Source organism: Sarcophilus harrisii, chromosome 3, assembly GCF_902635505.1.
Source record: "Sarcophilus harrisii chromosome 3, mSarHar1.11, whole genome shotgun sequence".
NCBI lineage: Eukaryota > Metazoa > Chordata > Mammalia > Dasyuromorphia > Dasyuridae > Sarcophilus > Sarcophilus harrisii.
The window spans coordinates 606,060,203-606,083,925 of NC_045428.1; the positions used below are offsets into that span (position 1 = coordinate 606,060,203).

General features: G+C 36.0%; 1 protein-coding gene and 1 pseudogene across 1 annotated transcript in view; one reads left to right on the forward strand and one right to left on the reverse strand.

Moving 5' to 3' along the window:
- Positions 1-23,723, forward strand: part of LOC100929068 (zinc finger protein 420-like) — a 165,212-nt gene that overhangs the window by 31,402 nt on the left and 110,087 nt on the right.
- LOC116423055 lies at positions 2,291-3,556 on the reverse strand (annotated as a pseudogene).

The following is a 23,723-nucleotide window of genomic DNA, read 5'->3' on the forward strand; positions in this document are numbered from 1 at the left end:
GTCAATTAAAGAATACTAAGTGATATCCCTTAGTTTTCCCAAATCTTTCTAAGAGGCAAAAATTTCAGTCCCAAATACCCCTGCAGAGTATTGACAAAGAACAGGCTAGAAGAGGATCAACTGGGATTATATCCAAAAGAAGTCTGTTCTTGTTGAACAAATCATCCTGAAGGGTATATCCAAGTAGAGAATCCTGCTTCTTCTTGGCAGTTGTGAAGGTTAACCAAAGTGTTAGACTGAGGAAAAAGAACATCTGATCACGATGATCAAGCATGTGAGAAGGCAGCTCTTGCTTTCGAGTCTATTGCACTACTCAGAGATTCCAGCAGCAAAAAAAAATTGAAAATACATTTGATACTACTGTATCTTATTAGCATAACCATGAGTGTAGAAAGGGATCCCTGATCAGTAGCAATAATATGAATGAGGCTGTTAAAATGCAGAAACTCGTTTGTAAGGACTTTTATATCGGCTGTAGAAATCACAAAAATAACTGACATTGCAATCCTGTATTTTGAGAGCGTTAGCAGAAAGTTGTTTAAAGTAAGGGCTTTTCTGTCGGCTGTAATAATCACAAAATAACTGATGTTGCAATCCTGTATTTTGAGGCTGTTAGAAAGCAGAAAGTCGTTTGTAAGGATTTTTATGTCGGCTGTAACAATCACAAAAATAACTGACATCACAATCCTGTATTTTGAGCCGTTAGAAAGCAGAAAGTTGTTTTGAAAAACTTTTATGTCAATTGTAGTAAACACAAAAATAGCTGACATCACAATCCCATATTTTAAATAAGTTTTGAATGAAATGTGGACATATCATCTGTCCTTTGTTTAGTCTTTTCAGTTATGTCCATATCTTTGTGACTTCATTTGGTGTTTTCATGGCAAAGATACTGAAGAAGTTTTCCATTTCCTTCTCCATTTTACAGGTGAAGCATTGAGGCAAGCAGGGTTAAGTGACTTGCTCAGGGAGTAAGTATCTGAGACCAGATTTGAACTCGTGAGAAGAATCTTCCTAATTTCAGGCCCTGTTCTCTGTCCATTGCACCTTCTAGCTGCCCTAAGAAAAGATTAGTATAATCAGTTTGCCAGAGACAGATCCAGAAGTATGTAAAACGATGGCATCTTGCACTTCAAAGGTGGACCGTTTTGGACAGAAAAGAGGAAGAATGGGAAGGAGGGGAGAAAGAGAGAAGAAAGGGGTGATAGGGAGATAAAGAGTTCTGGTCTGGGAACATAGTGAATCTTTTTTTTTTTTTAAATTATAGTAACTTTTTATTGACAGAACCCATGCCAGAGTAATTTTTTTTACAACATTATCCCTTGCACTCATTTCTGTTCCGTTTTTTTCCTCCCACCCTCCACCCCTCCCTAGATGGCAAGCAGTCCGATATATGTTGAATATGTCGTAGTATATCCTAGATACAGTGTATATGTGCAGATCCAAACAGTTTTCTTGTTGCACAGGGAGAATTGGATTCAGAAGGTAAAATAACCGGGAAGAAAAACAAAAATGCAAACAGTTTACATTCATTTCCCAATGTTTTTTTTTTTTTCTTTGGGTGTAGCTGCTTCTGGCCATCATTGATCAATTGAAACTGAATTAGATCTTCTCTTTGTCAAAGAAATCCACTTCCATCAGATTACATCTTCATACAGTATCATTGTTGACGTATATAATGATCTCTTGGTTCTGCTCATTTCTCTTAGCATCACTTCATGTAATTCTCTCCACGCCTCTCTGTATTCATCCTGCTGGTCGTTTCTTACAGAACAATAATATTCCATAACATTCATATAGCACAATTTACCCAACCATTCTCCAATTGATGGGTATCCATTCATTTTCCAGTTTCTAGCCACTACAAACAGGGCTGCCACAAACATTTTGGCACATACTGGTCCTTTTCCCTTCTTTAGATTCTCTTTGGGGTATAAGCCCAGTAGAAACACTGCTGGGTCAAAGGGTATGCACAGTTTGATAACTTTTTGGGCATAATTCCAGATTACTCTCCAGAATGGTTGAATTCGTTCACAACTCCACCAACAATGTATCAGTGTCCCAGTTTTCCGCATCCCCTCCAACAATCATCATTATTTTTCCTGTCATCTTAGCCAATCTGACAGGTGTGTAGTGGTATCTCAGAGTTGTCTTAATTTGAATTTCTCTGATTAATAATGATTTGGAACACTTTCATATGAGTGGTAATAATTTCAAATTCATCATCTGAAAATTGTCTGTTCATATCCTTTGACCATTTGTCAATTGGAGAATGGCTACACAGTGAATCTTAAAAAAAAAAAAAAAAAGGAATGCTTTTCTGGCACTCATATCTACCTCAAAGCACAATAGGTCATTACAGGAAGAAATGTTCTTCCTTTGCAAATTCTTGTTAATCATTCAATCAATAAGTATTTGATAAGTGCTTACAATGGCTTAAGTTCTTTGCTAGGCTCTGGGGACACCAAGAAAGGGGAAAGATGGGGGGATCCCCAGAGAGCATAGCAGTACTTTAGGACTTGAGAGTCAGTGCTGATCAGTAAAATGGACTTAAAATTGGGAAACAGGCAGACAGAAAATTGGAGCTCTGTAACAACCATGGTGTTGGGTTTTTGAAATGCATATATGTTACAAAATGGAACTGAGTAAGGAAAAGCCCACAAAGGTGTTTACCAGCAGGAGGATGGATTGAGTGGCTTTGGTCTCGGAGAGGCTCTTAGAGAAAAGCTGGACTTCCGGATGTGCTGGCTCCTTTTGTGGTGCCTTTTAGAAACAACATTATGTAGCCACTGGCAAAGACCATGAACACTAAACAAGCAGTGTCAGGGAGGGAGACCACAAAGGCAAACAGTGAAGCGTTAAGTGTTGAAGTCTCTGAAATATAACAATACCCATAATCTAGCACGTTGGAGGTGTTTTGGGAGAGCCTTATTCCTTTAATTCTCACAAGAACACAGATATTTATTATCATATGGGATATCCAGCAGAAAATACTGCAGGGAGGAGGTACTTTGGGATTCTGGTTTTGAGCTTTATCCACCTGGAAGTGTTGGGACTGATAATGATGGCCTGAAAGCCACTCAGGAGACAGGTCATGTTGAGGGAAAGAGCACGAGCCACTCTGTAAAGGTAGAGCACAGTTTTACAGCCGGTGTCATCCAGGAAATTCTTCAGGCCCAAAGCCGCCATTGTCTGAGGAACACCCTTCAAGATGAGCATCATGAAGTTGACCCAGGCCAGCTGTATGAGTATTGTATCTATGGGCCTCAGTTTGTGCACAGTGAAGAAGATGAATCTGAAGAGTAAGATTAGGAAAGAATTTCCTATAACTCCAATTACAGTCTGAGAGGAGAAGACAATACTGAGCGTGATCTCAAGTGGACTCATGTTCTTAGAGCCCTGGAAGGCGACTTGCATTCAGAGCCTAAGTAACTGAGCTGGAATGAAAAGAATTCATGACTTTCCTATTCATATTCTAAAGGAACCACGGAGAACCATCATATAACACCTCTGCAATCAGGGTTGCCCTTGGGAGATGGGAATGTGTATCTCTAATGGCTTTTCTAGATAACCCTACTGTTGGTTAAGTGTCAGTCCAACATCGATGAAACACACTATGGAAAGGCAATGTGCTGAGCACTGGTGATATAAAGAAATGAGAAATGGTCTCCAACCTCAAGGACCTTCCAATGTAAGGGAGGAGACAAAATGGAAATAGCCACATGTAGAAGCATCTAGGATAAACTGGAAATATTCAACAGAAGGGATGCACTAGATTCAAGGAGCATCAAGAAAAGTCTCTTGTCAAATGAAGGATTTTAGTTTGAACTTAAAGGGAAAATCCAGAAGCTGTAGATGAGGAATGAGAGAATTCCATTTAATGAAAATGCAGGAAATAAGAGTATGGGGCAAGAAGGTCAGTGTCAATAAGTCAAGAGTATTTGACAGTGTAAGGCTAAAAAGGACTGAAAATGTGTTTTTTTTTTGGGGAGTTTTAAACAATTTTAGTAGCAAAGCAGAGGATTTTATAATTGGTCCTGGAGGTGATAAGCAATGGAGTCAGACGTGATGGTGACATTTGTCCTTTGGAAGATCATTTCAACAGTTGAAGGGAGGATTGTTTGCAGTATCGAGGGGCAGGTGACTAAGCTGGTAGTTATTGGGATAGTCCCCAATCAGTGAAGGGATGAGGACTGACTTTAGGGGTTAGAAGGATTAGAAGAACAGCTGGGTTAGAAGAGAGGAAGCAGCATTTGACATATATTTCCAAAGGCAAAATCGACAATCCTTGGCAACATATCGAATATGGAAGGGTTTGAGAGTAAAGAATTAAAGAACAAAATAATTCCCCAAAGCCATTAGCTGATGTAGAAGTCGAGAGGGAACATTGGCTAGTGATTGTGGCTAGTGATACTATTGGCTAGTAACAGTGGATAGATATGTGGAAGATGGTAAAATTCACAACCACAACTTGGCTTGAAGCTTCCCCACTAGTGTTGGTCAATTAAGTCCAATTCAGTTCTCTCAGGATAAAGGAGACAGTCATCATAATTCCAAAGAGAATGAAAGTGAATAGCCATTTGTATTATCTTAGGCTAAATGGTTCCCTAATTTTTATATTAGTATTCATTTCTCTTGCATCATTATGTCCCTTATCAAATACCTTATATGTGTATTCATATTAAATATCATTTTGTGATGGATAAATAAATGAATGAGTGTTATATTTGTATATATGTGCATGTTTCTGCATGTAATAGAACAAAGAAGAAAGGAGAGGAAGAGAAAGAGAAATGAATGCAGTCATCACAATTAGGACATGAACTTGGAGCTGACATGTTGATTTTATAATACTTTCTTCTAGTTTACCTTTGATCCTCAGGAGAAAAAGAATTGTGAGATATCTGTGTAATGTTTGTAGTTAGTCTATTTGAGTTAATATTGAGTTCTTTGATCCATATTAACCCTATTATATCAACACAGAACATGTACAGATCTTCAATGGCTCAGTGATGAAAACAATCTCCTCATCTATATCCCCAAATCACTCTGGGTCTCATTGATTGGCCAAGAAAAGGTCCAGGCCAAGAATACTTGGTCTTTGTTAGGGCCCTGATCGCTTCAGAATGGATGTAACTAGCAATTATTGCTGTTTTGGCCAGAACCCAAAGAGTTTTCCCTCCCAGATGGATTCTTTTTTTTTTTTTTAAATGATCAAAGTAAAAGAGAGAATAACTATATATATTTAGAATAAAAGTCTTCTAATTTTATAAATAAATAGGAGGTTGGGGATAAGGGGGAGTATAGAAGGGTGTGTAGATTAGTGGGAACGGCTTAAAAAGGGAATAGCATGTACTTGGAACTAGGTAAAAAAGACCATTCTTTGTTTCATTGCTTTCTTATCTAGCCTTAATCACTAAGTGGGTGATTGCCTCAGTCAAACAGAAAACTGTTAAAAATCTTAGCTTTAAAAGGCCATAGTCTCCCATGGCATCCAGGGCCATCACTAGTCATCTTGATCTGGCCACTGGACCCCAATGATTCCAGAGGAGAAAGTCAGGCTGGTGACTTTGCATAGCACTCCCTCACTTCAATCCAATTCACTTGCAAGTCATCCATCACTTCCCTGACGTCATAATTGCCTTTGAAAATGAGGGACAAACAACAACTGCAACAATAATGAAAACCACCAAAAACCCCAGCTCTATAGGCTATGTAGAGCCTATAACACCCCGACTTTATATGTGTGTCTCACAGTTAAATAGACTTACTCAATTCAGTATAAAAAGAATAAGCATACAGGAAAATAGACTTTCCTCTGAAAGTCACAAAGCTTCAGGTACCTGAATGTGATGATGATAAAACAACTAACATTTATATAACATTTACTTATTTATGTATGTGTTGGCACTATGCTCAGTGCTTTGTATTATCTCACCTGGTCCTCACAACAACCCTGAGAAGTAACTACTATTATTATCCCCAGTTTACGTATGAGGAAAGTGGAGGCAACAGAAATTAAATGATTTGTCCAGGGTCATTCAGGAAGTAAGTCTTAGGTCAGATTTGAAGACAAATTTTTCAATTTTCAGGCTTAGTTGCAATATCTACTGTGCCATCTACTTGTCCCTAACTGTCCCTGGATACCTCTCAAACCCAATTTCATAGATATTTAAAGATAACATCAAGAAAACAAGGCGGAGAATCTTGTGTAGGGGAGAAAGTGACAGAATTCATGTTTACCTGGAGAAAATGGGACTGAAGATATCACTAAATGATTTGGATTCTGAAATTCTCATAATTGTTGCTTAACTCTTGTTCCTTCTTTTTCAAATATTTAATTTTCTTCTTATAAGAGATCAAAGTCTATTAATCAACTAAGTCAAGTGTCTACTATGTGACAGAAGCCATGTACGCTTTAACCTTTACCCCGAAGGACTATATGGCCAACAGAATCCCAAGACACTTCTCTACTAATCTCAGATCATCTCCTTGCCTCCAGCTTTCCCAAACTCATTATTACAGAGAAGTAGAATACTCTGAAACATGCTCATTTTAGTAAATACCAAAGACAGATATTCCGGGGGTAGAATCGGGAGCCAGTACAGGGAGTTGACACAAAATGCTTACATATTTTTATTGCTCTCATACAAGTACTTGAGGGAACTTGAGGTGCTTTTACACAGTTCCAGAATCTTAGAATGGGAAAGGAGCCAATAAACCAACCAGTCCAAGCACTATCTAAACAAGAGTACCTTCTGTAACATAGAAGATTAAGACATCATTTTCCTAGTTCAAAAATGCTGCAAGATCATTTCTCATGTATGTTCTCCAGCAGACTTTCATTAATATTAATATATGGCTTTGACGAGGTGATCCATCAGCTCATGTTATATTCTGTGACCATGAGAACCAATTGCAAATTTTATTCAGTCAAGGAGTAACATAATGAAAGGGACACAATGCAACAAACATACAGAAAAAATACTGCATTGTGAAATACACAAAGCCTCAGGTATGTACAATATAATAATAAAATAATTGCAATACAACTGACATTTAAGATAATTACCTTAAGAGAATTATTCTGTTAATATGTGTAGATTGAACTGGAGTAGGAGAGATTTCGGACAACAAACGTGGTAGAATAATTCAAGCTTGAGGTGATGCATTTCTGGCAAGGTTTTGTCACTTGACCGTGGTCCTGACAGGTCCAGTAATGTCACTTTCTTGCACAAAATTCTTCAGCACCTTCTTATGGCTTCTAAGGTTAAAAATAACCATGACCTGTCTTGGTATTTCAAGTCCTTCACCATTTGAATCCCATCCCCTAATATCTTAGATACTACATATTAATATAACAAATGAAATAATTGGGTAGTTTGAAAGAAAGATTGGGATAAAGCTGAATTTCATGTTATTCCAAAAAGCAAAACCACATAGAAAAAGGTAAACAAAATTATTATCTTGTACAAATGAAGTACAAAAGGAAGAAATGATACAGAGGAATTAGATGGGTGAGGAGAGCTGGTAGTTCTGGCATCCTACTCATTGGGAATGGATTAAAGAGGGAACAACATACTTATCTAGAACAATAAAAAATTTCTAGATTCAGAAAGAAATAAGGGTTAAGGGAATAGGAGGAGGAAGGATACAGAGAGATCTTTAAAAGGAATCCATTCAGATCAAGTTTAAAGGTTAAAGATCAAAGTTAAAGAGAGAACAATCATATATTTAGAATAAAAGTCTTCTAATTTTATAAAGAAATAAAAGGATGGGGATAAGGGAGGGTATAGAAGGGTGTGTAGATTAATGGGAATGGGATAAAGAGGGAATAGCATGTATTTGAAGGCTATAAAAGTCTTCTAAATTCAGATAGAAAGAAGAAGATAAGGGAAAGGATGGGGGAAAAGAATAAGGAACAGGTGGGTGGGTTAAGTGCCCCATAAGAAGAAGCAAGGTAGTGCATAGAAGTAAATCAGGGAGTTGGTAGGAATAGAAAATAAAAGATACACAAAACATTATAATAAAGATCAGGAGTAGAATTTTTTGGGTATAAAAATGGGTAGTAATCATAATTTCAGATAAAGTTAAAACTAGAATAGATTTAAATATAGGAAATATATTTTTAAATTATGTCAATTACATTAATCAATATTGTTTTAGACTAAAATTACTAAGCCATATAAGGTTGGACTATTGCTGTAATATAGAAAATATTGAGTTGATGGATTTTAAAAAATATAGAAAGAGTTGGATCTAAGAAGGATGATGTTATCTACCTTCAGAGTAATAGAGCATAAATAAGCATACTATGGTTTTTATATATATATATATACTTTATATATATATATATTGTGTGTGTGTGTGTGTGTGTAAATGTATATGCATATGATTGTGTGTGTGTATAATTGGTTGTTGTCCTTCATTCTTGAAGAGGATCAAAACGACATAACTATGTTAGAACTGATTACTGTGTGTCCAACTGTAGCTGATCAGATCAATATGAGCTCGGATGCTCAGCCACAGGTCGGACACGAGGAGTCCTTAGGAATCTTTGGGGTGGATTCCCTAGCTTTGTACATCTCATGTTTCTTCTGGGCTGACTCCATTCTGCTTGGCTCACAGAGCACAGCCCCTTCTCTGAGGAAGGCACGCCACATTGATGGTCCTGTGTCAGTGTCTTCCACATCATACAATCGATTCTAAAGTTCTTAAGAGAAACCTTGAGGGTCCTTATATTATTTTTCTGACCCCTTGTGAGCACTTGTCCTGCGTGAATTCTCCATAAAATATTTTTTGGCAAGTGTCTATTTGGCATTTGAACAATGTTCCTGACCCAATAGAGCTGCTTTCTCTGCAGTAGAGATGACCCACTTGGCAGTTTGATTTGAGAAAGGACCTCAGTGTCTGGTGTCCTATCCTGCCAGGCGATCTTCAGAATTTTCCTAAAATAATTGAATGGAAGCAATTCATTTTTCCTGGCTGGCGCTGGTAGACTGTCCCGGTCTCATAGGCATACGACATCAAGGTCAGCGCAAGGGCTCTACAGACCTTCCATTTGGTAGTCAGTCTAATACTTTTCCTCTCCCACAGAACCTCCCAAACACTGAGCTAGCTCTGGCAATGAGTATGTCAACATAATTATCAGTGTGGACATCCCTGGAAAGTAGACTGTCAAGGTAAGTGAACTTATCCACAGCATTCAAAACTCCTCCACTTGCTGTAACCGATGGTAACAAATATGAATAATGTGATGCTGACTGATGGATTATCTGTGTTTTCTTCGCGTTAATTAGCACAAAATTAGCACAAGCAGCAGAGAATGGATCCATACTTTGTTGTACCTCAGCTTCAGAGGTTTCACTGAGTTCACTATCATCTGCAACCAACTAATTATATAGAAATATATACATATATATGTATGCATGTATGACTCTACCCATATAATTGTAGCCTTTTTTGGGATAGGGAGAAAGGGGGAAAATAAAATTAAAAAAATGCATAGCAGAGAACAAAAGAAAACCTATAAGGAAGCAAAGAAATGAGGATCGGCTCTGAACATAACAGTATATAGGCTTTCTTGAAATGAAAATTTGTTGCTTTATAGTTTCAATCTTCTCTTACATACTGCTGTGCACGTAGCAATTTATTTTATCTTTTAGAATTTAAGTTGAAATAAATAAAGAAACCTGATCAGAACCCAGGATTTCATACGCTATCTTTTCTCCAAACCCTGACCAGATTCTGTATACTGAGTTGAACTGTCACTTCCTCCTTTAGTGGTGACTGAACAAGCAGAATTCAAGGGTTGTAGAAATGCTCCCCAAGTTCTCCTGGTTTTGCTCAGATGTGCATTAGGGAGTCTCATAGCAGAGAAGAAAGACATCCCTTGAGGGATGCAGAATATTTAAGAGCAGAAAAGTTTTATTTCTATGGTCTATCATCTACTCACTATGAAGACTAATGCTGTAGCATATTCACCTTGTTTTAAACTGAACACAGTTTGATTCAAAATACAAGAACAAGAGTAGATTGAGATTTCTAAGAAGTTAAGCAATCATGGCGGGAGACATTGCTCTACCAGACTGGGGTCATTCTCATGAAGCTAGTGGGAACATCCTGGCTCAATGGCAATGAACTTGATATGACTCAATGTGGAACGATATACCTCTAGTAGCTCTTGGTAATAATACCAATAACATTATAATAATAACAATAATAGCTGGCATTTATAGAGTTTGAAAGTTTTAAAATTGAAAAGCTCTTATGTACATTATGCCGTGTGATCCTCAAAACAACTCGTTATATCATTATTTTATAAAAACAAAAGCAAAGCACCCTGAGGACCAAAGAGGACCCTATGATTAATTTGTTGTCATCCAAATATCTCAAATTATAAAATTTTGTTGCATAGATTAATTTTTCTCTAATCTTCCTATAATTTACTCGCATATGAAGCAAACATGGATTTAATGACTACATGGAAAACTGGTACAAAGGAGAAACAATTATTCAAAATAATAAGAAAAATGCAGGAGCATGTATAAGAAAAGAAAATCAATTGATTTGTGACACATGAGAATCATCTAAAATTAAAATACCTGCCAAATTAAATGGGAACAAAACGTATGATGCATTATGTGATTTTCCATAAGCAAAAGTTTCAATCATCTTATTAAGCAAAGCAAAGATTGGAAAAAAATTGAGAGAAAAGCAGGAAAACTTTAGGCTCAAAGATAACATAGATGAGGAAGTAATATATTCATTAAATACATATGCACTGAATGCCATATTGCTTAAATTCATATAGGGAAAAATGGATGAAGGGTTGAAGAGAAAAAAGATAAAGAGATCAAAGGTGTTGGAGGAGGGAGAGGAGATGGTGTTACAGAGAAGACAAAGGGACCCCATCAAGGAAACTAATTCATATATTCTCAGACAAACTCTCAGCACTCTCTAGAGCTTTTTACATGGCCATTCTATAGATTCTGGCATAGAGACTATTTTTAAAAATCTTCACCCTCCTCCGTTACCTGGCTTAAAGTCTCTGTGTCTGATCAAACAGTTCTGAAAGCTTATCAGGCTGATGTCTTCTGTTGGGATTTATTTGGCTGCAGCCATCAGGGTATGTCTGTATTTGTATATTTATGATTTTGTATGAACAGTCAGAGTGCTAGTTATAGAGATATGATTCCCTGAAATGAATATCTCCAGAGATGTAATTTTCATGTCATCTAAAGATGATATCAATACCTTCTCGAGAGGAGCAAGGAATATCCCAGGAGGAATGAACATTTTCTTAGTTGCAAATCACTGTCATCTATTAATTCTAATTAATGAGTACAAACACATTAATGGCTTAGAGTTGGGAGAGAACTTTTTCCGGATGGAGTATTTGAAAATCCTTTAGCATCACAGGGAGGGAAATCCCTGTGTCCATTTCTTATATTAGGTATTTTGTATTCCATCCAGTGATTTCAAGCCAAAGATTCTTCCTCACATTCACTACACAATGAATCCTTTCCCCAATTCCCTGCATCTCAGGGCTCTCCTTCCCTATGAAACAGGAACATCTTGTTGCTTGTTGTCCTTTCTTGAAGAGGATCAAAATGACCTGGCCATGTTACAGTATGTCTGTCATCTCTGAGCTGTTCCCATTGCCAGATCCAAGGGTGGAATCCAGGGAAGACACCAATGAGGAAACCTATCCCTAATTCTGAGTGTATTGAATGCATAAACCAGGCAATCCCACACCCTTAGCCATGGCCACAAAGCCCATCATAATGCCCTGGATTCTTTAAGCTCTCAACATTCTGATACTCCATTGTTCCAGGAAGGTAATGGATTTCCTGAAGTCTCTGCCAGTTGAACATAAGCTCTGGAATAGTCTACCTGAATCAAAATGCTTTGATTATAATCCCAGGAACTGACTTTGTGCCTGCGGTGCATTGTGAATATAGTTGAATTGGTTTGCCATTCTGGAAAGTTATTTATTTTAAAACACATTGTTTTATGAATCATCTTGGGAGAGAAAAGCAGAACAAAAGAGAATAACCATGAGAGAGAGAAAAAATGTGAACATTTGTTGATTTACATTAAATCTCCTTAGTTTTTTCTGGATGCAGATGGCATTTTCTGTCCAAAGTCTGCTGGGATTTTAAAAAGTTCCATTTCATTTAGGGTTAGAGTCGGAGGATTAGGATTAGAGTTGGGAGTTGGGGGAGTCGGAGGCATTTAGGGTTAACCCTAATCCTAAATGCCTCCGCCTCCCATTTTATGATTTTGCTACATTTAAATTGATTTTTGGTGTTTAATTTTTCCATTTACAGTATTGTATTTACTGGGTATATACTGTGTATATTCACAGAGATTTTTCCATGTGCTCGTATTCATCATGGCACAGTATTATTCATATTCCATGATTTATTTATTCAATCTCCAATTGCAGAGCTTTCTTTTTTGTTTCCAAACTTTCATTAATCTCTTTGTTTCCTGGCTTGGCAATCCATGATTATAAGGATCTGAATTTCTTCTTGAGGAAAGCTTTGAAATTTTAATTTGTTGTTTCATGATTATAATTTTATTTTTACATAGTCATCTATGGTTTCTATGATTTGTTCTTTGACCTACTCATTATTTAAACTTTCATTGTCAAATCTCCCTCCCTGAACCAATTTCTATTTTTAGTGCATTATTGTTTGTAAAGGATGTATTGACTATTTCTGACTTCTTACTTTTCTATGAAATATCTCTGTGATCTTATAATTCTTTTACTGGTTTTTATGTTGTTACTAAGCTGTTGCTGTCCAAATATTCACTTCTCCTGTGTGTAATTCTTCAAGGAGCAAATAAATTAAATTCTGATTTTCACTCTAAAAATGCCTCAAATTCATCTTTTTTTATTAAATGTTCCTTTTTTGTTCTGTATGTTTAAGCTCAGATGTGCTTGATGGATCACTGTGGGCTGCATCTAGACTTCCAAATGCTCTTCTAAGCACATTATTCTATTTCTTCCTCTTTTTCTAGTGATTAAAGAATACATATGTGTTATTCAAATGTTTTGGAGTCTTTTTACAAGCCACATCCTGACTTTTAGAAGGCAGATATGACCCTGGAGACAGGGACCTGAGTTCAAATGTGGCTTTGGACACTTGGCACATCCCAGTTGTGTGACCCTGGGCAGTAATTTAACCCCAATTGTGTATAATAAAAATTGTCCCTGATTGTGTCTAGATCTAGATCACAGGATGGGATGGGTACTTGTTTGCAAACACATTTATTCTAGTTTAGAGACCATAAATCTACAGATAATAAAGTATAATCTATTGTTTTATCAAATATTTCAAATATTTGTCTCAACTGCAAAACCCAGGATTAATTAGTGATTGTGTGTGTTCGTTCTCTCTCTCTCTCTCGCCTCTCCTCGCTCTCTTTTTCCCCTCTAAGAAAACCAAAGTGACATTTCTCTATTACAGTTGAGTTACAGGTGTCTGACTCTGGCTGATACCAGCTCAGAACACTCTGCCACTGGTCTGACACAAATAATCCCTATGAACATTTGAGGTGCTTCTCTAACTTTGCTCATCTCACATTTCTTCTGAGCTACTTCAATTCTGCTTCGTTCATAAAGCAAAGCACCTTCTCTGAGGAGGACATAGTATTCTGGGTGGTCCTGTGTCAATGTCTCCCTATGTCATACAATCAGTTGTAAAGTTCTTAAGAGAGACTTTGAGAGTGTCTCTGTATTGCTTTTTCTGAGCACTTTGTGAGTTTGCCCGTGTAAGTTCTCCATAACAGAAATCTTTTGGTAAGTGAAACTTGACATTTGACCAATGTAGCTGGCCCAACAGAGTTGTGATCTCTGCAGTGTAGGTAGAATTCTTGGCAGTTTCATTAGAGTTAAGGACCTCAGTGTCTGGTCCCTTATCCTGCAGGTGATCTTCAGAATCTTCCCTAAGACGATGCAAATAGAAGTGATCCAGTTTCCTGGCAAGGCATTGCCAATTTCTCTCAGAAACAACCTAAATGAAGCCTATAAACAGATTATGGAGAAACAAACCCATAAAAATTAGAGTGAAATAATTTTTCAGCTTAGAATAATTTAGAATGACTTCAGAAAAAGTTTACCTCACTTGGGTATAGGAGGAGCACAGTCCAGCAAAGATGGTATCCCAGTGGGAAACTCTTAGTTATGACATAGATCAGGATGAGGGTCCATGGTGCAGGCTCAGCAGGTCCATGGCACAGAAAACCAGTTCTGAGACTTCCAGCTCCAGTGAAGAAGGCAAACTGCTAGCCCCAGAATCCCAGCACAACAGGCATGAGTATATGGGGTCACTGCAGGGCAGTGGGTAAGCTCGCAACACCTGAGGCCCCAATGCATAAAGCAAGTGACCTGTAGCCTCCAGGGCCAGAAGCTTAAAATTGTGCCTCCTGTGCAAAGTTCAACTTTAACACTCATGAAGTAGACTAAAATGTGTAAAAACCAGAAAAGATTCCTGGCTATTAAGCTATTAAGGCAACAGGGAAGATCAAAACACAAACTCAGAAGAAGACAACAATGTGAATCCTCCAAGGGAATATGTTATGGGTCAGGAACTTGAAACAAGGTACTAAGTGGAATTGAGGAGACAGTGGTTAAATCTACTTTAGCATTGATTTAATCCTATAACAAACAGTGATTTCCTAGTGATATGATTGGTGAATACTCAATGTGAGGATATAAGCAAGAAGCTCTCAGGGCCAGAAAGACAAGTGCACTAGAATTCTAGGAGCCTCAGCCAGGATTCAGTCGGGAGAGATTCAGAGGGCAGAGAAGGTGGCAGGAGCTTAAGCTCTCGGAACCAAGATGAAGATAGGCCTCTAAGAAAGCTAACCAGGTCCTAGGAAAGGAGACAAAATTTGGAAAGAGACAATAAAAATTTGACTTTAATCCCCTGACTGCACTTGTGGTGATTACTGAACTAAAAGGAAGGCTGCTTCCATAGACCCCAAAGAAACCCCAACAAGAGAATATTACATTTTAGAGAGAGAATATTACAGTAATATGTCTCAGCCCCTAAAGCTTTCTCAGAAAAGCTCAAAAACGATTTTAAAAGTCAAATAAAAGATGTAAAAATTGCGAAAAGAAATGAGAGTTATGCAGTAGAGTTATTATACAAGTCAACAGCTTGAAAAAGGAGGGACAAAAATTGTCTAAAGAAAAAGTTTCTTAAAAATATAATTTGCCGAATGAAAAAAAAATACACTGAAGAAAACAACTTGAAAACAATTGTAGAAAAAGTAGAACTGACCAAAAAAGGAGGTAAGGAAGTTATTCCTTACAAATTAAAATTGGGCAAGTAGAAGCTAATGACTCTATGAAACATCAAAACATGGTCCAACAAAACCAAAAGAACAAAAAAATAAAAGAAAATATAAAATACTTCATTGTAAAACAAATGACGTAAAAAAATAGTCAGAGAGATGATTTAAGAAATTGTTGGACAACCTAAAAGCCATGATAAAAAAAAAAGAGCCTGACAATGTCTTTCAAGAAATTATCAAGGAAAACTCCCTTCATGTCTTAGAATTAGAGGGTAAAATAGTCATTGAAAAAATCCATCAATCACCTCCTGAAAGGGATTCTGAAATGAAAACTCCAAGAGATATTTTAGGCAACTTCCAGAACTATCAGATCAAGGAGAAAATACTGCAAGCAGCCAGAAAGAAAAATTCAAATCTCAAGGAGTTGCAGTCAGGATTATACAGGATTTAGTAGCTTCCAAAATGAAGATTCAAAGGGATTGAAATATTCCAGAAGGCAAAGGAATTTGATAACAACCAAGAATCAACTACCAGCAAAATTGAACATAATAATTCAAGAGGAAAGATGATATTCAAAGAGACAGGGAACTTTCAGACTTTCCTGATGAAAAGATCAGAGATGAACAGGAGATTTGATCTTCAAATACAAGACTGAAGAGAAGCATAAACAGGTAAATATGAAAGAAAAACAAACACATTACTCAATAAGATTAAACTTTACATCCCTACAGGGGCAGATGATACTTTTGTAACTCTTGAGAACTATATTTCTAGTAGGGCATTAGAGGCGTATACATAGATAGAGGATGTGGGATATTATAAAACAATTAGTGGATGAAAGAAAGGATTGTACTACTGGAAGAAGAGGAAAGTGGAGGAAAGGTTAAATTACATCATATGAAGAAACACAAAAGACCTATTACAAAAGAAGAAAAGAAGGGAGAGGGTGAGCATTATTTGAATTTTACCCTCATCAGCTTTGGCTCAAAGAGAGAATCACATACATACACAGTTGGGTATAAAATTTATCTTCCCTATAACCAAGTAGAAGGAGAAAGAGAAATAAAAAGGGGCATGATAGAAAGGAAGGCAAATTGAGGGAGGTAGTGGAAAGGCAAAACAGTAGTGAGGAGGATCAGTGAAAAAAGAGAGAAAAGTATAAATTAGGGAGAAAAGGAGGAGGAACTAGAGTTAATAATCATAGCTGCAAATATGAGTGTATTGAACTCTAACATAAGACAAAAGTGGATGGCAGAATAGAGTAAAAACTAGAATCCTGGGGCAGCTAGTTTGTGCAGTGGATAGAGCACCAGTTCTGAAGGTCAGGAGAACCTGAGTTAAATCTGGTCTCAGACACTAACACTTCCTAACTGTGTGACCCTAGGTAAGTCACATAACCCCAATTGTCACAGCAGAAAAGGAAAAAAAACCTAGAATTTTACAATATGTTGTTTATAAGAAACCCATTTGATACACAAAAGTTAAAGGTAAAAGGATGGCATAAAATACATTATGCTTCAGCTGAAGTAAAAAGAAAAAAAAGGTAGGAATAGCAATCCTAATCTCAGACAAAGCAAAACCAAAATAAATCTAATTATAGAGATAAGGGGATGAAACTATATCGTGTTAAAAGTTATCACAGATAATGAAGTAATATCAATACCAGATATAAATGCACCAAGTGGTATAGCATCCAGATTCTTAGGGAGAAGATAAGTGGCTATGAAATAGAAGGCAAAACTGTACTAGTTGGGGACCGCCACCTTCTTTCTCAGAACTACATAAATCTAACCACAAAATAAACAAGAAAGAAGTTAAGGAGGTAAATAGAATTTTAGAAGTTAGATATGATAGATCTTTGGAGAAAAATTAAATGGAGATAGAAAGGCATATATTTTTTTTCTTTCTTTCTTTCTTTCTTTCTTTCTTCTTCCTTCTTCCTTCCTTTCTTCCTTCCTTCCTTCCTTCCTTCCTTCCTTTCCTTCCTTCCTTCCTTCCTTCCTTCCTTCCTTCCTTCCTTCCTTCCTTCCTTCCTTCTTCCTTCCTTCCTTCCTTCCTTCCTTCCTTCTTCTTTCCTTTCTTTCTTTCTTCTTCTTTCTTTCTTTCCTTTCCTTCCTTCCTTCCTTCCTTCCTTCCTTCCTTCCTTCTTCCTTCCTTCCTTCCTTCCTTCCTTCCTTCCTTCCTTCCCTTCCTTCCTTCCTTCCTTCCTTCCTTCCTTCCTTCCTTCCTTCCTTCCTTCCTTCCTTCCTTCCTTCCTTCCTTCCTTTTCTTTTCTTTTCTTTTTTTTAGCAATACATGCCACCTACATAAAAATTGCCCATGTGTTAGAATACATAAAAATATCTTATAATCAAATGCAGAAAGGCAGAAATATTAAATGCATCTTTTCAGGTCATGATACAATAAAAATTATGAATAATAAAGGACCATGGAAAATAGATAAAAATTAATTGAAACTAAATAATTTAATCTTAAAGAATAGTGGGCAAACAGAAATCATAGAAAAAATCAATAATTTCATCAAAAACAATGGCAATAATGAGGTAACGTGCCAAAATTTACAAAATGCAGGCAAAGAAGTTCTTAGGGGAACTTTTATATCTCTAAATCTTTTATAATTTCTTTATATCTTTACATGATTAAATTAGAGAAAAGCAGATCAATGAATTGGATATGCAACTAAAGAAGCTAGAAAAAGAACAAATGAAAATCCCTAATTAAATAACAAATTTAAAATTTGAAAATCAAAGGAGAAGTTAATCAAACTGAAAGAAAACTATTGAATTAATAAATAAAATAAGAATTAGTTTCTATGAAAAAAATCACCAAAATAGATAAACCTTTGGTTAATTTGATTTAAAAAGAAAGAAGAAAGCCAAATTACCAATATCAAAAATGAAAAGGGAGAATTCACCACTAGTGAACAGGAAATTAAAGCAGTAATCAAGAGCTATTTTGCTCAACTGTATGCCAATAAATCTGACAATCTAAATGAAATGGATGAATATTAACAAAAATGTAAATTGTTCAGATTAGCAGAAGAGAAAATAAGATACTTAAATAACTCCATTTTAGAAAAAGAAATTGAACAAGCTATCAATGAACCCCAGAAAAAAAATCTCCAAGGCCAGATGGATTTTTAAGTGAATTCAACTAGACATTTAAAGAACAATTAATCCCAATACTATATAAGCTATTTGGAAAAATAAGTGAAGAAGGTTTGACAAACCCAACAATTATATGAACACAATTACAAAATACTTTTCACACAAATAAAATCACATCTAAACAAATGGAAAAATATCAATTGCTCATGAGCTAATAAAAATGACAATTCTACTTAATTTAATTTACTTATTTAATCCCATATTAATCAAACTACCAAAATTATTTTATGGAGCTAGAAAAAAAATAACAAGAAAATTCATTTGGAAGAACAAAGGATTAAACAAAACAAAAGAGCAAAGAAAAGGAAATTAATGAAAAATTGCAAAGGAAGGTAGCCTAGCCTTTCCAGACCTAAAACTATATTATAAAACAGCAATTATAAAAACTATTTGGTACTGGCTAAGAAATAGAGTAGTGCATCAATGGAATAGGTTAGTTTCAGAAGACACAGTAATTGATGACTATGGTAATCTATTTGATAAACCCAAATTCTCCACCTTTGGGGATAAGAGTTTGCTCTTTGACAAAAACTGCTGAGAAAACTGGAAAATAGTTTGATAGAAACTAGGTATAGACCAACATCTCACAGTGTATATACCAAGATAAGGTCAAAATGGTATGTGATTTAGACACAAAGGCTAATAAACAAATTAGGAGAGCAAAATACTTTGTCTGTCAGATCTATGGAAAAGGGAAGAATTTATGACAAAACAAAAGGTAGAGAGAACATTACAAAATGCAAAATGGATCATTTTGATTAAATTAAAAATGTTGCAAAACAAAACTAATACAACTGAGATTAGAAGGAAAGCTGAAAGCTGGGGAATTATTTTATAGCCAGTGTTTCTGATAATATCCTCATTTCTAAAATATGTAGAGAACTGAATCAAATTTATAAGAATACAAGTCATTACCCAATTGATAAATGGTCAAAGGATATGAATAGGCAGTTTTCAGATGGAAAAATGAAGCTTTTTATAGTTATCTGAAAAAATGCTCTAAATATTGATTACAGAAATGAAAATTAAAACAACTTTGAGGTACCACCTCACACCTATCAGATTGGCTAAGATGACAGAAAAGGAAAATGATAAGTGTTGGAGAAGATGGAATGCATTGCTGGTGAAGTTATGAACTGATCTAAACATCCTGGAGATCATTTTGGAAGTATGCCCAAAGACATAGTGCATACCCTTTGATCCAGTAATATTGCTACCAGGTTTATATCCCAGAGAGATCATAAACATGTAAAGGACCCAAATAGACAAAATATTTATAACTGCTCTTTTGTAGTGATAAAGAACTGGAAACTGAAGAGTGCCCATCAATTGGGGAATGGTTGAAGAAGATGTGGAATGGAATAAAATGGAGCACTATTGTGCTGTAAGAAATGATGAACAGGTGGATTTCATCAAATCCTAGAAAGTCTTATATGAATTGATGCTAAGTGAGGTGAGTAGAACCAGGAGAACATTGTACACAGTAACAGCAACATTGGTTGATCAGACTATGATAGACTTTGTTATTCTCAGCAGTAAAATGATCCAGGAGAACTTAAAAAACTCCCCATCCAGAGAAAGAACTAAGAAGTCTAAATGTGGATTGAAGCATATTATTATTTTTTTCTTTTCATGTTTTTTTCCCTTTTGTTCTGATTCTTCTTTCACAACATGACTAATGTGGAAATATGTTTAGCATCATACATATATAGCCTAATATCAGATTGCTTATTGTCTTGAGGAGGGAAAGGAAGAAAAAATAGGAAATTCAAAATCTTATAAAAATAACTGCTGAAAACTATTTTTTCCACATAATTGGAAAAATATTATTAGTGGAAAAAAGAAGAATCAGACTTAATTGAAACCATTGAACAATAGTAATTGCATATTGAGAGTGACTGACTAATTGGGAAGAAAAGTTGAACAATTGATAGTATATCAATGTAATGGAATATTATTGAGCCTCATCAATGGAGAAAAAGATAATTTCTGAGAATTTTGGTAATATCAAAAATATTCAGAGTGAAATGAACAGAAATAGGAAAATAATTTGTACAATATTGACAACATTGCAAAGAAGATCAACCTTGAAATACAGGGACTTTGATCAAAGGAATGATTAACCATGTACCAATGATGACTGAGAAATGATGAACTCAAAGAGCAGAAAGTCAATCAATAAACATAGTATGTATTAGGCACTTAGTTAAATGTTGGTGATGAAAAGCAAAAACAGTGCCTGCCCTTGACAAGCTACCAGTCTAATCAGAGATGAAACATGCAGACTATATACAAGCAAAATAACCATTATGAAATTTGGTTTGCTTGCATATACTTATTTTACAGTGTTTTTTAAAATTGGAGACAATTTAAGAGGGCGTGGAGGATTATCAATATAGTTCCAAAATAAAAAACATAAAATGATCTATTAAAGAATTTAAAATGCACCCAAAGAACCAAAAGAAAGTTGGAAGGAGACATAAATAAGCATGACAGCCTTGAAAATAATAGGATGACTTTATTCTATTAATTATAAAAGCAAAATATAAGGAATACAGATCAATAGATCTTATAGTCTTCTTTATATTATACTTTATACCGTGTTTGTTGTTTAGAATTTTTAAAGCTTAAGAGACCTCTACAGGCAAATGTTGACATGTCTTTTCTTAATGAAATATGTTGACCTTGAACCAGAAGGATGGAAGTCCTCTCCTGATAAGCTGGCTGGTGGTGAGCTCCTCTACTTAGCTAAGCACTCATCAGAAAACACACTTAAATAATAACTTGGATCATCCTGGAAATTTTCCTTGATAGTACCTGTAGTGGTTGATGCTACCATAGCATAGGAAAGGACAGTGGAATCAGACTACAGGAAAAGGATGGAAATGTGTTTGTGAATATGGGGAGTCTCTTGGACCTGAGATCACTGAAAGGAGCCCATAAAACTAAAACAAGATATGGACATGGGAGCTTCCTTCTTCCCTCCGTGACAGACATTCACACGCCCCATCCATGGGATCCCAGGAAGTTTCCTCTCCTAGCTACATGTATCTACTTGTTTGGCTGTTCTCATTAAACAAGGGAAATTGCTGATGGTGATGTGCAGAGGAGACAAAACAGTTGATTTCTTCTGGGACGTCCTTGGCTCCCTTTGCAGACAAGTCTTTAGGTAATATGGTAATCACAGCTCTGGGGCCATCATTTCAGGAAGCAGCTCTCTATAACTAGGGCTCTCACTGTACATACACATACACAAACAACACCCATGATGCTCTCAGTCAAGCCCCTCTATCCCAGCAAGAGACACAATCCTGGGTAAGGTTCCTTTTGTGTATCAGTTTCAGGTATAGAAACTGTATTCTTATAGAAAGAGAGAATATTGGCTGTTTGCTAGGGAAGAAGGGAAGCAGAGCAGTAGCCATGTAGCAGGCTCTAGAACCAGCCTGGTCTTTTATCCTAAAATATAAGAAGGTTAGAAATGCTCTGTGGTCTCCTTTGGCTACTCTGAACTCAGTGTATGTCTCTTCCTCTCACTCCCACCCTTTTATTCTATTTGTCTCTCTTTTCTAAACCATCAGCTATTCTTTCTCTTTATGAATTTAGATATCGTGGCATTCAGAACATATATATTTTATTACCTTTGCTTTCCTATGGTGTCTTTGAGAATAATGCAGATTTCCTGTTTTTCTCTTAATGTAATCTTTCCTTTGTCTGATAACTTGATTGCCACCCTGCTTTATGGAATAAGCCAAAGGAAGAAAATAAAGAAGAAACAAGTATTATTTAGGCAACTCCTTTTTGCCCGGCACTGTGTTAAGAGTTTTATATATATCATCTTATTTAATTCTCACAACTCTGTGATGTAGATGTTATTATTATCTCCACTTTGCAGTTGAGGAAATCGAGGCAGGTTAAAAGATTTTCTCAGGATCAAGAAGCTAAAAAGAGTTTGAAGCTAGATTTGAATTTAGCTTTTCCTGACTCTAGGCTCAGCACTCTATCTATTGTGCAATCTAGCCCTCAAATGGATCATAAGTTTTGTTCAAAGCTCCTATTTTCATTTTCATGTGTTTTATATGCCATAAATTTTGGGGATTTTTTCCTGGTTTATGCTCTTTCTTCCTTCATTTTTCTATAACTTTGAATTTGTTTCTTTTTATACTGGTTTTAACTATTAACATTAATTTATGCCATTTACATGATATAGAGTAATGAAAATTATATGTATTTGTGTATTATATGCATATGTTATTATACACCCATAGTATAATACAATGTAAAACAAATCTATAAAATAAGATGTTTAGATAACAAAACCCACTAAAAGACAGGATTATTTTCTCTTGTATTAATAACTAATTATTATATTAGAGCCAAGATTTCCCCTTTTTTTTACTTCTTCATCCAGAAGTCAGTGTGGAAATCCTGGACAAAGACTTGCCCAGGCTAAAAACTAATTGAAGACAGTAAAGAAATTCTACATTTAGGCAAATGGGTGGATTCCTGTTCTTTTTGTTTACTCAGACAGGTTTGGGGAAATGTGGATTCTCCCTTTTGTCAGGCAGGTAACATAAAAATTGATTTCTCTTTGATTAAAATTTGGGTGTTCAATGTTATGTACTCCAAGACTCTCATTGGAATATAGCCCAGTCCTCATTGCAATATTCACAATCTCTCATTATTTGTTAACCAATCAGAGTTGATTGCCACCTTCCACAAAGGGATTTTGACTTTCAAGAAGGCCATTGACTCTTTTATAAATAAAATTATTAATTAGCCAGACATTATGTCTCTTGAACTTTTAAAGGTCATACCATCAGAGATCCAGTTGAGCCTCAGTTTTTCATAATAATATTAATATTACCCACCTTGTAATAATGTTTTGAGGATCAAATGAGATAATATATGTTCTATAGAATATATGTTCCATATAATGTTAGCTATTATTAAGTGAATATTGGCCAGGAATTTGCATGTGCTGAATCAGGGTGCACGTCCATCCCCACTAACCAGCACCTTTCCGCACAACTCTATAGGAAAGGCTGTAGTCCGTCAGGTCATGGGTTCCCTTGACTGTCCATCTATATACAGTCCTTTTGTTCTAGTATAGGGGTTTGTCAGTACCATACCCATGTGGATTCTGTCTAGATGTGGTTTACAGGGTTATATCTAGGATTTTTTTTCACTTTCCACGCTTCTCTAAGGAAACTTATTCTTACCAGGAAAAGAGGCAGGAGGTTAAAGACA